The sequence below is a fragment of the Magnolia sinica genome, chromosome 4, assembly GCF_029962835.1.
Source record: "Magnolia sinica isolate HGM2019 chromosome 4, MsV1, whole genome shotgun sequence".
NCBI lineage: Eukaryota > Viridiplantae > Streptophyta > Magnoliopsida > Magnoliales > Magnoliaceae > Magnolia > Magnolia sinica.
Window position 1 is genome coordinate 54333775 of NC_080576.1, and position 13221 is coordinate 54346995.

The window sequence follows — 13221 nt, forward strand, 5'->3', positions numbered from 1 at the left end:
AACTCAATTCGAACACTATGCCTTTGTCTACGGCACAATGGCAACCTGAATCACGAAATAGGTTAGATATTTCTCCATTTACTCTATTTGGATACCTAAAATAGATTAGGGTTAGGATTTCTTACCCAGGAACGAAATTGAAATAATCGGTATAGCGATGCAGGTAGGATGATTCAGCACGTGGAGTGGCGGATTGAATCCTGGCGACAAGCCACAACTCTCTCTCACTTCTCCTCACTTTCTCCTTCTCTTTTTTCACTTCTCTCTCCTTGGGTTTAGAAATTTCGTATGGAATGAGAGAGGGGTGGGTTAAGGCCCTTATATAGGTCCAGAACGAATGTCAAAAGCCCCAAGGCCATGATATACTTGGGTTATAGCCAAAGGGTGGCTGTTTCGGGCCAACGAAGCTCATCTAGAGGCCCTTTTTCTGCATACGGTCCAGAGCAAGTTCCCTGACAATGGATCTATATCAAGTTAAGTTTTTAATCTGATCATATTTATGGATCGACCATGGTGGACCTGTTTCAGTTCAACGGTCATCATTACTCGATCAGGGCCGCAAGTACACTGACATGTGTTAAAAAAATTTCCTGATCTGAGGGTGTAGTTGGGTCAAAATTTGTCGGTCTGAAACTTTAAATTTGGCCTGCAAGCGAACGGCCCAATTCACTTAAATTTGAGTTCATTTTCTAAAGATATTTGCGTTTCTCACACACTTCGCTCTGGACTCAAGTTGTGCATTTTTGGATACTGTTTGGACTTGATTTTTAAGATGGTCGTCAAGCCCAGTAAGACGGTCGGTCATAGCCGTATAGTTTCGCTATAATTGGACTTTCGACACGCAGTCCAGGTCCGATACAGAGTTTCAAGATGCTCCCAAGAGCAACTGGGTTTTGAGAATGATCCTAGATTTTTACGTAATGTAGAGTTAGTGATTCTAGTGGTTTTGGGTCTTATAGATCATATAGAAAGTGGTTCAAGCTAATCTACCGATTAATTCAGCTTAGTTATTACTTAATTTCTATCTAATTTCTAAAGGATTTGGTCCTTAGTGATTTCTGCCTAAGGTGGTACTCGGGTCTTTGTACGAATTTTTCCGAAACATTACAAATGATTCATGAATTGGTTAGGGAATCCTTGAGGAGGAGTAGTTTATCCATTCCTCCAGCTAGAGTTGTATGTATTTGAGGTGGGTCCACTGAAAGGTCTTTGGTAGGTATTCACGGCATTTAACTACTCATTCAGAATTTCTTGAAAAGTAGGTATTGTTGGACAATTTTCAGTTGTATGTATGTTGCAAGCGTAACTACCACAAAATACTTCCTTAGCCTTATCCTTCTAAAGTTCCATGGCCTTGACTCTTCTTGTGAGATTGGCCACCCTTGCACTCAAGTCATCTTCTTCTTTTAAAGCATACATTTCTCCCCTTTCCTTTGATTGAGTAGGCTTAGAAGTGGTGGTTTTTGAAGAGATGTCCCATGATTGTGTATTTTCTGAAAGTCTGTCTAAATAATCCCACACATCATTAAAATCTCTGTTCATGAATTCCCCATTGCACATCATCTCGACTAATTGGCGCATGGAAGATGTCAGTCCATCATAGAAGAAATTTGTGATGTGGCACATTTCAAAACTGTGTTGTGGACATGAACTGACAAGATCCTTAAACTGCTCCCAACATTGGAAGACTATTTCATCTTCCTTTCGGGCGAAGTTCATGATTGACTTTCTGAGGGCGTTCATTTTATGATATGGGAAAATTTTCTTAGTGAACTCCCTTGTCTTGTCGTTCCATCTACCAATCGATCGTGTACGTAGTGATTGCAACCACATCTTGGCCTTTTCTTTTAAGGAGAAGGGAAAGAGTTTTGGCCTAACTGTGTCCTCGGACACATTAGGAAAGTATAAAGTGGTTATTATCTCATCAAACTCTTTCAAGTGTAGATATGGATTTTCATATTCAAGTCCATGGAATTTTGGAAGGAGTTAAATCACTCCCGACTTGATATTCATATGTCCAGCATTCTTTGGAAAAATCATACATGAAGGTGTACTTACCCCCACTGGTTATAAATAATCTTGTAAAGTACAAGGCGGGGGTGCATGATATACCTCATTCTCATCCTGAATTTCCTCAACCTGAGGTTGAGGTTGAATTTCAGGTTGATTGGTCAGTTAATTTGCAGCCATAACTTCAGTTAACTCTGAGGATCTCAAGTGGTGTCTCATGCTGTGACAGATAGATAACCCCTCAACTAATCCTTCTTCACTCAAGAGACGTAAAGGTTTATCACGAACTCACTTGGGCATGAAACACTCTCAGCCCTTGATTTCATAATCTATCCTAACCCTAAAAAAGAAATAGGGAAATAAAAATCTAGAAAAAGAAAGAAAGATAATTAGAAAGAAGTTACCAAATTAGAAGTTTTTATATTGAGATCCTACAGAAGAAAAAAAGCAGAGCAAATTAGTTTCTAAAAACAAATTAAGAAAGTTTTTATCCTAGAATTAGAAAGTAAATTAGTTTCTAAAAACAGAAAAGGAAAGTTTCTAAACCTAGAAATAGAAAGCTGAGTTAATTTCTAAATTAATTCAGAAAAAACCCTAACCTAAAAATTGAAAGTAGAAAAACCTTAATCTTAAACTAATTCCATAACTAGTTAATCTCAAAAAAATGTAACCGTTAGTCGCCAAAAACTTGTTCACAACCCAAAGTGTAGGGTTATGATGTAGTAATAATCTTAGTGAGACCAAGGTCGAATCTGTTCACAACCCCAAGTGTAGGGTTGCGATGTAGTAATAATCTCAGTGAGACCGAGGTCGAATCTACAGGGACTAATCTCGTGTGTATTCTGAAAGCAACTAGAAGTAGAACTATAAGAAGATGTAAATCTAAATCTAGAATAAAAGGAAGTAATTGTGAAGTGTTTAATTAGAAACTTAAGAATTCAAAGGTGGGAACTAGGGTTTCTAAGGATCCACTTGTAGTGATCAAGGTGATGTTATGCTTGATTCAATGACACAACTGGAATCGGAGTCCTATCTTATCCCGTTGGAAGATATGGCAATTAAGATCAAATCTGAAATTCCTTTGATCTAATTCTCAATGGATGAGAGTCATGAGGATTGAGAGTGATTCCATCACAAAACCATGCCCAGGAGACAATGGCAAATAATAGGATCTACTAATTCCCACAATCAATCATAAGAGAATCATGAAGACTGACCATGCCCAAGGGACAATGGTGAACAATAGAATTTCCTAATTTCACAATATCAAAACATGAAAAGAAGATGCTCAAAGCTATCACAAATCTACTGTAATTTGAGTCACAATAAACCATTAAAAACTGGAAGTATTCCTTAAATATCAAACTAGAATCAAAGTAAGTTCAGCATAAACATGATTAAAGCAATAGAAATATCCCATCATGCTACATGCTTCACCTCTTAACCCTAGCTAAGTGGTTTAGCCAACAATAGACATGATTTGATTTAAAATCCTAGAAGAAAGCATGAAAAACTAAAGACAAAGAGAAGAAAAATGCTTGGCGACAGCTCTCCACCCTTGTGCTTCACTCCTCCAAACCCTAAATGACGCCCAGGGATGCCCTGAGGAGTCTTATCTATAGTTGTGCAACACCTCCTTTCGCACTGATTTGACAAAATCTAGAAACGGCCTCAAATTTACGCATTTTTATTTCTATCGAAGTGCCTTCAATATGTCCTTCGATTCTATCGAACAGTCTTCGATTGAATCGAAGATCGGTCCAGAACTGTCCAGCGAGTTTGGCCAAAAATCTTGAAATTCTCAATTCTATCAAAGTGTCTTCGAAATGTTCTTCGATACGTTCTTCGATATTATCTAACAGTTTATGATAGAATCGAAGTCTATTCTGGCAGTTTTTCAGAATTAAACTTTTCTGGTCCCGGAATCTGTTTTCAGGACAATTTTCAGGATTCCTTTTCTGTAGTTCAAATCTTTGATTCTCTTCCTTCATCACTTAGTTTCCTTGGATCTTTGGCATGTGGATTCTTCAATCTTGGTCTCCTAAGATCCATCCCTTGCCTTAGTGATCTTTGGGCATCAATTCATGCTTTTAGCACCTTTTCCAATTCAAGCTCTTAAATTCACCTTGCAACACAAGCATGAGTAAAATAGGACATTAAGCATTATCATGTTTATAAAACCAAGATATAAATGGGGGATAATATGCAATATTTGACCCTCAACACAATCCCCAACCAGCATTTTGCTAGTCCAAAGCAAAGTATGCAAAAAATATTTCGAAACCATTGTATAATTTCCATAAGCTCAAGAAGTTTCAAAAACAATCCAGAAAATAGAGTTTCAAAATATATCAATGTTGAGCATTATTCTCTCCTAAACTCTAGAATTCAGTAAACTTCATAATCAAGTTCAAAGCATTAATCCTCCAATTAGAACCATTCCAAACAATGAGTTCCATAAGTGCATAATGAAGTCTAGACTTATCACAATCAAAGGTTCCATTCTTCATTTTCATGATAATATTGATAATCAAAAGAGCGTAAAAAAATCAAGACAACGAAAACCTAAACCGAAACTTGCCTTACAGTTCTTCTTTTGATTCCCTTTTTTATTCCTCCAGCTTTTGATTTTTTTCATCGATGGCTTTCACGCTATGTCAACCTTTTTAAAGATCCTTAATGGGTGGCCTTTTCAAAGACAACTATTTTTTAACTAGGTATTTTATTTTTTTTGGAACGTGATGGACAAATTCCCCAGGTTGGTTCCTTTCATGCTAAATAATCACCAAGTTAACAATTCAATGTTGACTATGAAATGGCCAAGCTATATGTCCTAGAGGGGGGGTGAATATGACTATGCCAAATTTTAAGATAAATATAGCGAAAATATAGAAAGATAGAACTGAATAAATAAATCAATTCACACTCCTGAATGCTAGCTCAAAATATTGATTGTTCTAAGGACAACCATGCACCATAAAAATGGCAGGGTAACCTTACTAGAACAGATAGAGAAACTGAAGCTCAAAGTAATAAAGAGATAGCAAAAATATAATGCTGAAATATAAATCTAAATTATTACAACATTCCCCACTGTGCTTGCAATGTAAAATTTACAACATTCACATCCACACATACATTCCACAATTCTGAATGATAAAAGATAGGAAATATAAATCACACATCCACAACACAAAGAATTATAGTGGTTCGCCTATGTGTTCACCAACTATTAAACAACAGCCACACAGAATGCTACTCCAGTCCTAATATCCTCACACAGGGGATATTAGCGTTCACTATCAAATAGGTTTTCACAAGTTCACCCAAAACCTTCACAATTGTGTCTTCTTCAAATGGCTTACACAATTTAAAAATCCTCACTTCTGAGTTTTCTGGCTCTCCTCAGATAACCAACAACTTTGAGATTTTTCTGGCTTAACCTCAAATAAAACCAAACAATGTAAATTACACAAATTGTAAAATACTTGATTTTCTCTTTTGTTGTAGCAACCTAGAAGACCCAAGTCGGAGTAGAGATTTGAATGTCAAAGTTTAACGTCCAATACTCACTTTATAATGGTTCGAGTTTCTAATAGATTTTAAATTAAAATAAAAGGGCTAGCTCTAATTGATTTTGATTCTAAAAAAAGGAAAACAATAATTCCACTTTTTAGATTAGATTGGAATACACGAAACAAAATCAATTAAGAAAGTTAAAGAAAGAGAATATTAAATATGCACACTTAGCTTATATGGAGCACCGACTTATCTCTCAGAAGGCCAAATTAATTTAGCTTAAAGTTCTTTAATTTCAATCTATAATTCTGAGATTCATGCTCTATTTATAGGTGAGTTAATCACTCCTTCAACTGGTCTAAGGACCTCTACGACTAGTCATAGAACCAACAGATATTTGAAAATTCGGGCACGATAAGATTTGGCAGTTTCATGACTGGTTGTAGGTTTCCTTCGATTGGTCGTAGGTCTCCTTCGACTGGTCGTAGGTGGCCGAATTTCAATGTTGTTCTTTGAGTCGTAGGTCTATGATAGGTTGAAGATGCAGTCGACACTATTCCTACGACTGGTTAAACAGTCCCTAGGACTAGTCGAAGCTTAACAGAAAATTTCAGATTTTTGTAGCAAACTTACGACTGGTCCAAGAAAGTTTAGACAGGTCGAAGTAGCGCTAGGACTAGTCAAACAAAGTCCAGGACTAGTCTTAGAACAGACCAAACTCACTTATATAAAACATATGAATTATGTATCCAAAATGGCATACTCTAAAGGTCAACCTAAGGTCAGTCATACCTCAATAGTGAAGTAAGGACATTGAAACTTTAGAGATGAGTGACCTTTAAAAGTAATGGAGCTTGAAGTCTTGATGTAGCTCAAACTTGAAAGCTTCTTGAGATCTTGAGATCGAACTTGAAAGCTTCTTGAGATTCTTGACTTGTGAACAGTGCTTGTCAACTTAAGTTGATCTTAAGTAGAGCATTGTTCTTCACAGATGTAAGCTTCATAACAGTGTCTTTGGCACCACAAATTTGACAACACAAAATGCTATAAACTATCGCACTTACAGACTAAAGCTTTAATGTGAAAGCTAGATGTGACATATGAAATCATACTCGATCAATGTTTAAAGCTCCTAATCATAGATTAATAATTCGAACTTACTTTGAAATCTCCAAGTAACTGAATCTAAGAGACATAAGTCATCAACATTAAGCATCTTATACTTAAAAAAATAATCAATTTTCCACCATTTTTTTTTACTCAAAGACTAAAAAAAACAACTTATTAGCCTGCTTAATCTCCCATCCCCAACCTAACATCTACATTATCCTCAATGTAAAAGAAATAAGCATCTAATGCAAAAGAGGCAATGAAAAGAAAAGGAAGTGATGGAGAGATAATACCTGAAGAAGGAACTTTGAGGCTTTTCCAATGATCTCAGTGTGAAAAATAGGTTAACATAAATGACTCAAACAGACGATAAGCAAACTATCCTAAAACGGCAAAAAGCAAACTATCCTAAATTCCATGAAAGCAATAAACTAATCCTAAATTAAGAAATCAAGGGAAAAGCTACTCAGTCATGCCGAAAGGTGCCTCCTCCGGCCAATATGTTGATAAATTTCTCAGTAGGTTTCTCAACCAGATCATCCAAAAGCCCTTTTTGCAATAGGCTTGGATGCCCTGGAGTATGAATGTCCAAAGAAATTTATGTATCTCAGCATAAAGTTTCCTTTGAATCTCCTGAGGTGTTCACATTATATATGATTCACCTGAGATAGAGAAAGTGTTAGAGTTAGCACAACATGGTAAATAAAAGACTATAAGTAGATAAAATTCAGAGCAATTCTCAGTAGGTGATGTAGTCTCAACATATTCCAAAGTTTCAGACTTTAGTTCAACTTTCAATTCTTCATTCCTTAATGGTAAACATTCAAGATCTAAGGAATGAGGGGCTTCAAAATAAGGGTTCTCTCGGTCAATAACAACCACCGAGGTATTTTTTGTAAGTCATCCATTATTTCTTTTATCATGGGATCATTTGAATCTATAAAATATGCCTAGCAATTTTCAGATAGTTGAGATATTCAATTGATAGAGGCTCATTTTCCACATTGAGGTATGTGATGATATGCTCAATAATTCCTTCATCTTCTCTTAGAATAGTGGGAAACATGCTCTCTTGCTCTTCACCATGGTGAGAGTTAATTGTCACCAGATACATCTCGTCTGCCCTGCATAGACAGATTGTGCATCAGTAGGCGCATTAATGTAAAGACTCTATTCATTAATACTACTCAGTAGAGGCACTATATCATCAAAAGTTGACAACTCAGATGGTGGCCTTAACTGGGTGGTTCCAAATTTCAAAGTCATATCAAGCGACTCATCCATCTCCCTAATTATATTATAATCTAAATCAGGGGAGTGGACCGAACATGCCTCAAAAGAATCCTGCAATTCACCTAGAAGAGACTCTTCCTCCACATTTAAATCAAACATGTCATATGGGTAGAGTAGAACTTCTTGTACCTCATGATCACTTTCCTGAACCATAATTGAAGTCGATTCCAGTAAATCTTAGGCTGTAAACTCATGATTCTCATCCCAATACTTATCATCATCCAATTCAATATAGTTCACAAGTGGGATGAGATCACTTTCCTCACATTTTGTTCCTAGATTGGGTTAAGGTTCGAATAAACTAACCTCCTCCTCATCATTGAAACGAAGTGTGTCAATATCATTATATTGGAAAACTAACAGTGTCTCTTGATCATTCCTTTGAACAGTCATCGAGATCGACTCTTTGGGAAATTGAACCATGTGCTCATTAATAGAATCCAACTCATTCCAAATTCTAGAGTTCTCCACAAGCGACTTAGGCTCACTTTCCTCGCATTGTTTTTCTGGATTAGGTTGTGGCTGGGACGAACAAGCCCCCACTATCTTATCGATGCGCAAATCAATCACTTCTAATATTTTTCTAGTATCTGCAAGATAGTCCGTGTAATGCTGAAGTGAATCATCTTGGATAGTTTCTGGTTAGATTTCAAAGGTAAGGGATCTAAGAGAATTGTCACTATGATGTGTTGTTGTTTCATCTTTCAAATATCTCTATTTCCACTATTCATAATCATACAGATCATTGGTGGGAGAGTCTGGTGGTTGTTGATACATATTATCAACCATAATGCATTCACGCATAGTTCTCTTCTTGCTGGATGGTTGATAATTATCCTCATTCCAATAATCACAATGACCCCAATAATCACGAACTGTTTTCTTAATTCGTGGAGTGCAAATATTCTCCCACCTATAATCATTGAAGGACTTCTTAACCAGTGAAGCACCATATTCTGGTTGGTTCTCAATGATATTTAAAAAAAAATTTAATACATGGGCCATTTCCTATCATAATCATCATACATCCCTTCCCAATTGCAAGACCCGTATCATAGTCCGTACCATTCTGTAGATTCTTGCGACCCTCTCTATCGAATTCTGGCGACCCACGACCTGTAACCGGTATTTGCACGTGACCCTGAGTCATACGTTCTTAACCTGAGGTGACTCATCCCAAGACTCGTACCCCAGCGACCGCACCGTCGCCACGGTTTCGATGTTGCGTCTCGCGGGCCGAGGTGATACCTAGGCCAAGAGATGTGGGCCCACGTTCAGTTCTAGGAAAATGCCACGTGTTGCAAAATTCAAGAAAATCTCTACAACATATCCCATCAATCAAGTGCACATCAATCATCTCATGTCAAGTACAAGAGCAACTCCAAAGTCAACTCTCTCTCTTACACACCCATACATCTCAAGTACATACCCATCACCCATCACTCACTCCTCATCACTCCATCACTCTATCCCATCTCCTCTCTCTCTCTCTCTTATTTCTCCCTTCTCTTCCAAGCAACTCAAACTCCTACGTATGGACCTCCCAAGCTCTCATGGAGAAGCTCTAGTGTGACCCATTTCCTACCATGTCATCTCCCATCTCAACCATCAAAATTTCATCATCTTTCATTAAAGAAGCCGAGAAGTCAAGGAAGCCAAGGGAGCAAGAAGAAGACAGTGGGTGATCTTGATCTACATCTTTATCATTTTATTTTATTTTAGTTTTTTTTATTTAAGGGCCCATATGTAGTGGGACCCACCTTGATGTATTCTTTGTATCAAAGTGGGGCCCATAGTGGCGGGGCCCCTCCATCATCGCCGATCTCTCTCTCTCTCTCTCTCTCTCTCTCTCTCTCTCTCTCTCTCTCTCTCTCTCTCTCTCTCTCTCTCTCTCTCTTTGTGTGATGGATTGTGGCCCACCTTGATGCATGATATTATCCTCGCCATCCATCATCCAGACGGTGAAAATCCCATCCTGATGTAAGATCCATACCGTCTAGTGATCAGGCCTGGATGGAGGTAAAAACAAATATCACTTGATCCAACACGTGTGGCCCACTGGACGTGGGACCACCATGATGTAAGTGTTTCATCCACCGCCTAATCCCTGGACAGTGAAAAAACCTCTGTACATGTACTCCTGTCCAGGCCGTCCAGGGCCTAGACGTTGATCTATTTCAAAAAAATAATATAATAAAATAAAATAAAAATATATATTATAATAATATATACAATACATATATGTATATCAGGTGTGAGCCATGTGTGTGGAGCCTCACCATGATATATGTGTTTAACCAATGTCGTCCACCTATTTTCCTAGTGGGTGGGACTCACCCACACGTGCTGCACATGTGGGATGGGCCCACCTTGATGAGCATATTCTCCATCCCCACCATCCATTTGATTGGGACGGTGGAATGACACCCTGATGCATGTGCTTTATTCACGCCGTTCATTTATATGGGTCACACCAACTGACGACGTCAGCAAGTTTTGTGGACCTCACATCGATGTTTGTGTCTTACATCCACACCATCCACACCATAAGATGATGGGACCCTTGACGTACAGCTGTTGTACGTGCAGCAACAAGACCATGGGTCTGATTTTAATCCGGACCATCCATTTGAGGATGCTACTGGATTGGTGTCCAGCAGTTGTGGCAACACCGTGATGTATTTACTTTTCATCCACACCGTCCAGATGTCTAGACGGTGAGTGCCACCGAGATGTACATGTGTAATCTGCACCGCCCATGTATGGGGCCCATACTTGATGTATGTGTAATATCTCAACCGTTCATCCATTTGGTGAGTTCGTCTTAGGGCTTGAGAGGAAAAATGAGGCAGATCCGTCTATCAGGTGGTCCACACTGTAAAAATCAGCGGGATTGAATGCCTACCATTAGGTACATTTCGGACCACCGAAGTCTTGGATTAATGTGAAATTTATTTTTCTTCTTAATTCAGGTCTTTGTGACCTTATAAATAGATTAGATGGAAAGTGAACATTATGGTGGGCCCTATAAATTTTAACAGTAAAAATCATTATTTCCGCTGCTATTTATGATGTGGTCCATAGGCTGTGGCCCACTCATTATATATACAGCCCATATGATGTGACTCACTTGACATAAGAGGCCCATCGTGATATATTCGACACCCATGGGCGAGGCCCATTGTGATGTATTCAAGGCCCATGGGTGAGGCCCATTGTGTGTATTCGAGACCCATGGGCGAGGTCCATTGTGATGTATTCGAGGCCCATTATGATGTATTCGAAGCCCATGGGCATGGCCCATTGTGATACGTTTGAGGCCCTTGTATGAAGCCTAACGCGATATATGAGATGCCCATGAATGAGGCCCAATATGATGTATGTGTGGCCGTTATGTTGTGTATGAATCCCTTTTATAGGCCACTCCTTGAGAGCAATGTTGGTTAGATGCCCACATTGATGGGTAATGATGGTTAGATGTCCTCATTATGACCTTCCCTTAGGCCTTGTTAGTCCCATTCTCATCATTCTCTTAGTGGGTTAACCCAAATAAGTGGGCCCCATTCACCATAAATGGATGGCTCCATGCCATCAGATTTGATATAACCATAGCCGTGGGCTAATTTTTATATTATGGTTGATTGGTTGTACATCTATGGACCCCACCTTATTTATATACTAATTGTCGGTGCCAATTATCGATGCTGATTATCGGTGTCGATGCTGATTATGAGTATATGACAACATAGTATCATGATACATGCCCATACACATCATTTGCATGCTTGTGATGAGATGAGTGATTGATCATAGCTCATGCCATTGGGCAGATTGTTATGAGACTCCATGGTAAAGGGAGATGCCCACATGAGCGCGCGATACGTGCATGATTACTGTATAACTGGATTACTGATTTATGCATCTTGCATTGTGTGACATGTATACTATATACCCTAGCGACATCAGGATCGTAGCCTCTACAGGCATATCGTGGTTGGCAGGATTAGACACCGAAAATCTTGTTCTATATGGGATGTTATAGATGTCCCTGGGTGAAATTTCCTAAACCCTTATGGTACCACGATGTTTCTCCAATGTCTAGACCGAGTGGATGCACGAGCGTCAAGTACCGATTACCAGAAGGTCACGCTTTCCACTGTGTCATGGTCGGTTGGAAGGGGGTGCGGCCTTACCCACCCGAGAGAAGGGGACAAAGCTAGGCTGAGTTTGACCAACTTGAGGAATGGGTCCACTATCGACGAGCCGGGCCTAATATTGGCAGGTGGATAGTGAGGTCTCTTTCACTCAACTTGTTGCACGCAATGGGGCGGCAACCTGTTTTGGAGTGTACTAGACCTCGGTGATATTCCAGAGTTGAGCTATATTGGTATGTGGACTTAGATGAGGAGGGTGTGCGTGAGTTGCATCTCGCATCGCATAGCCATGGTATGGCCGACATCATTCATGCCTTGCATTGCATGGCCTTGGTATGGCTAATAGTATTCATGTATTCATTAGAATATTCCGCATTACTCTGATTTGCATAATTATATTACTACACTGCGCACACACTTTCACCACCCTCTAAGCTTTCCATAAAATTATGCACGATCGTTGCCTGTAGGTGACGTTGGATCGCAGCAGCGCTGAGGGTTGAGCACGTGGCAGATCATCTTAAAGCTTTTGTCTATCATCATTGTATTTCCCTTTATACGCATTGTACTTATAAGTTTTTTATCATAGTGGAAATGTGATGGAGTTTTTGGTTGTTGTTTGTGGGTTATGCCTTTAGTTATGCTTATTATGAATCAAACTGACGTTGAAAATCCTCCTTGTAGGATCCCAGGATCGGAACCTGGTAAATGGGTGCCAGGAGCTGAGAATGCGGTACTACGAAGGCTGTCGGCACCGGATTCAGCGATCTGAAATTTTATGAGCCTGGTTTTGAGTTTGGGGCATCTCTGTCTACAACAACTCAATAATGGTGAAAGGGAAAAATAAAGCCCCAACCTCCACCCCTACACCCGATCTCGCACCGCTGGAACAATCTACCATCCACCAAGATTCCTCTTCTCAACTACAGGCTGATCTGCACTTGTAGGATTGATGTAACGTTCCCGAAATAAAGGAGAACGATTTGTATCCCTCGAGCAGCAAGTTGAGACACTAAATAACAATATGAACTCAATGAAACAAATGTTGGAGCAATTACTATCTTGTCTTGTCTAAGGGACTAGGCAAGCGTCAGGACGAGCGGCTACAGAAATCCCCAAGCCTTCTTAGCCGCTC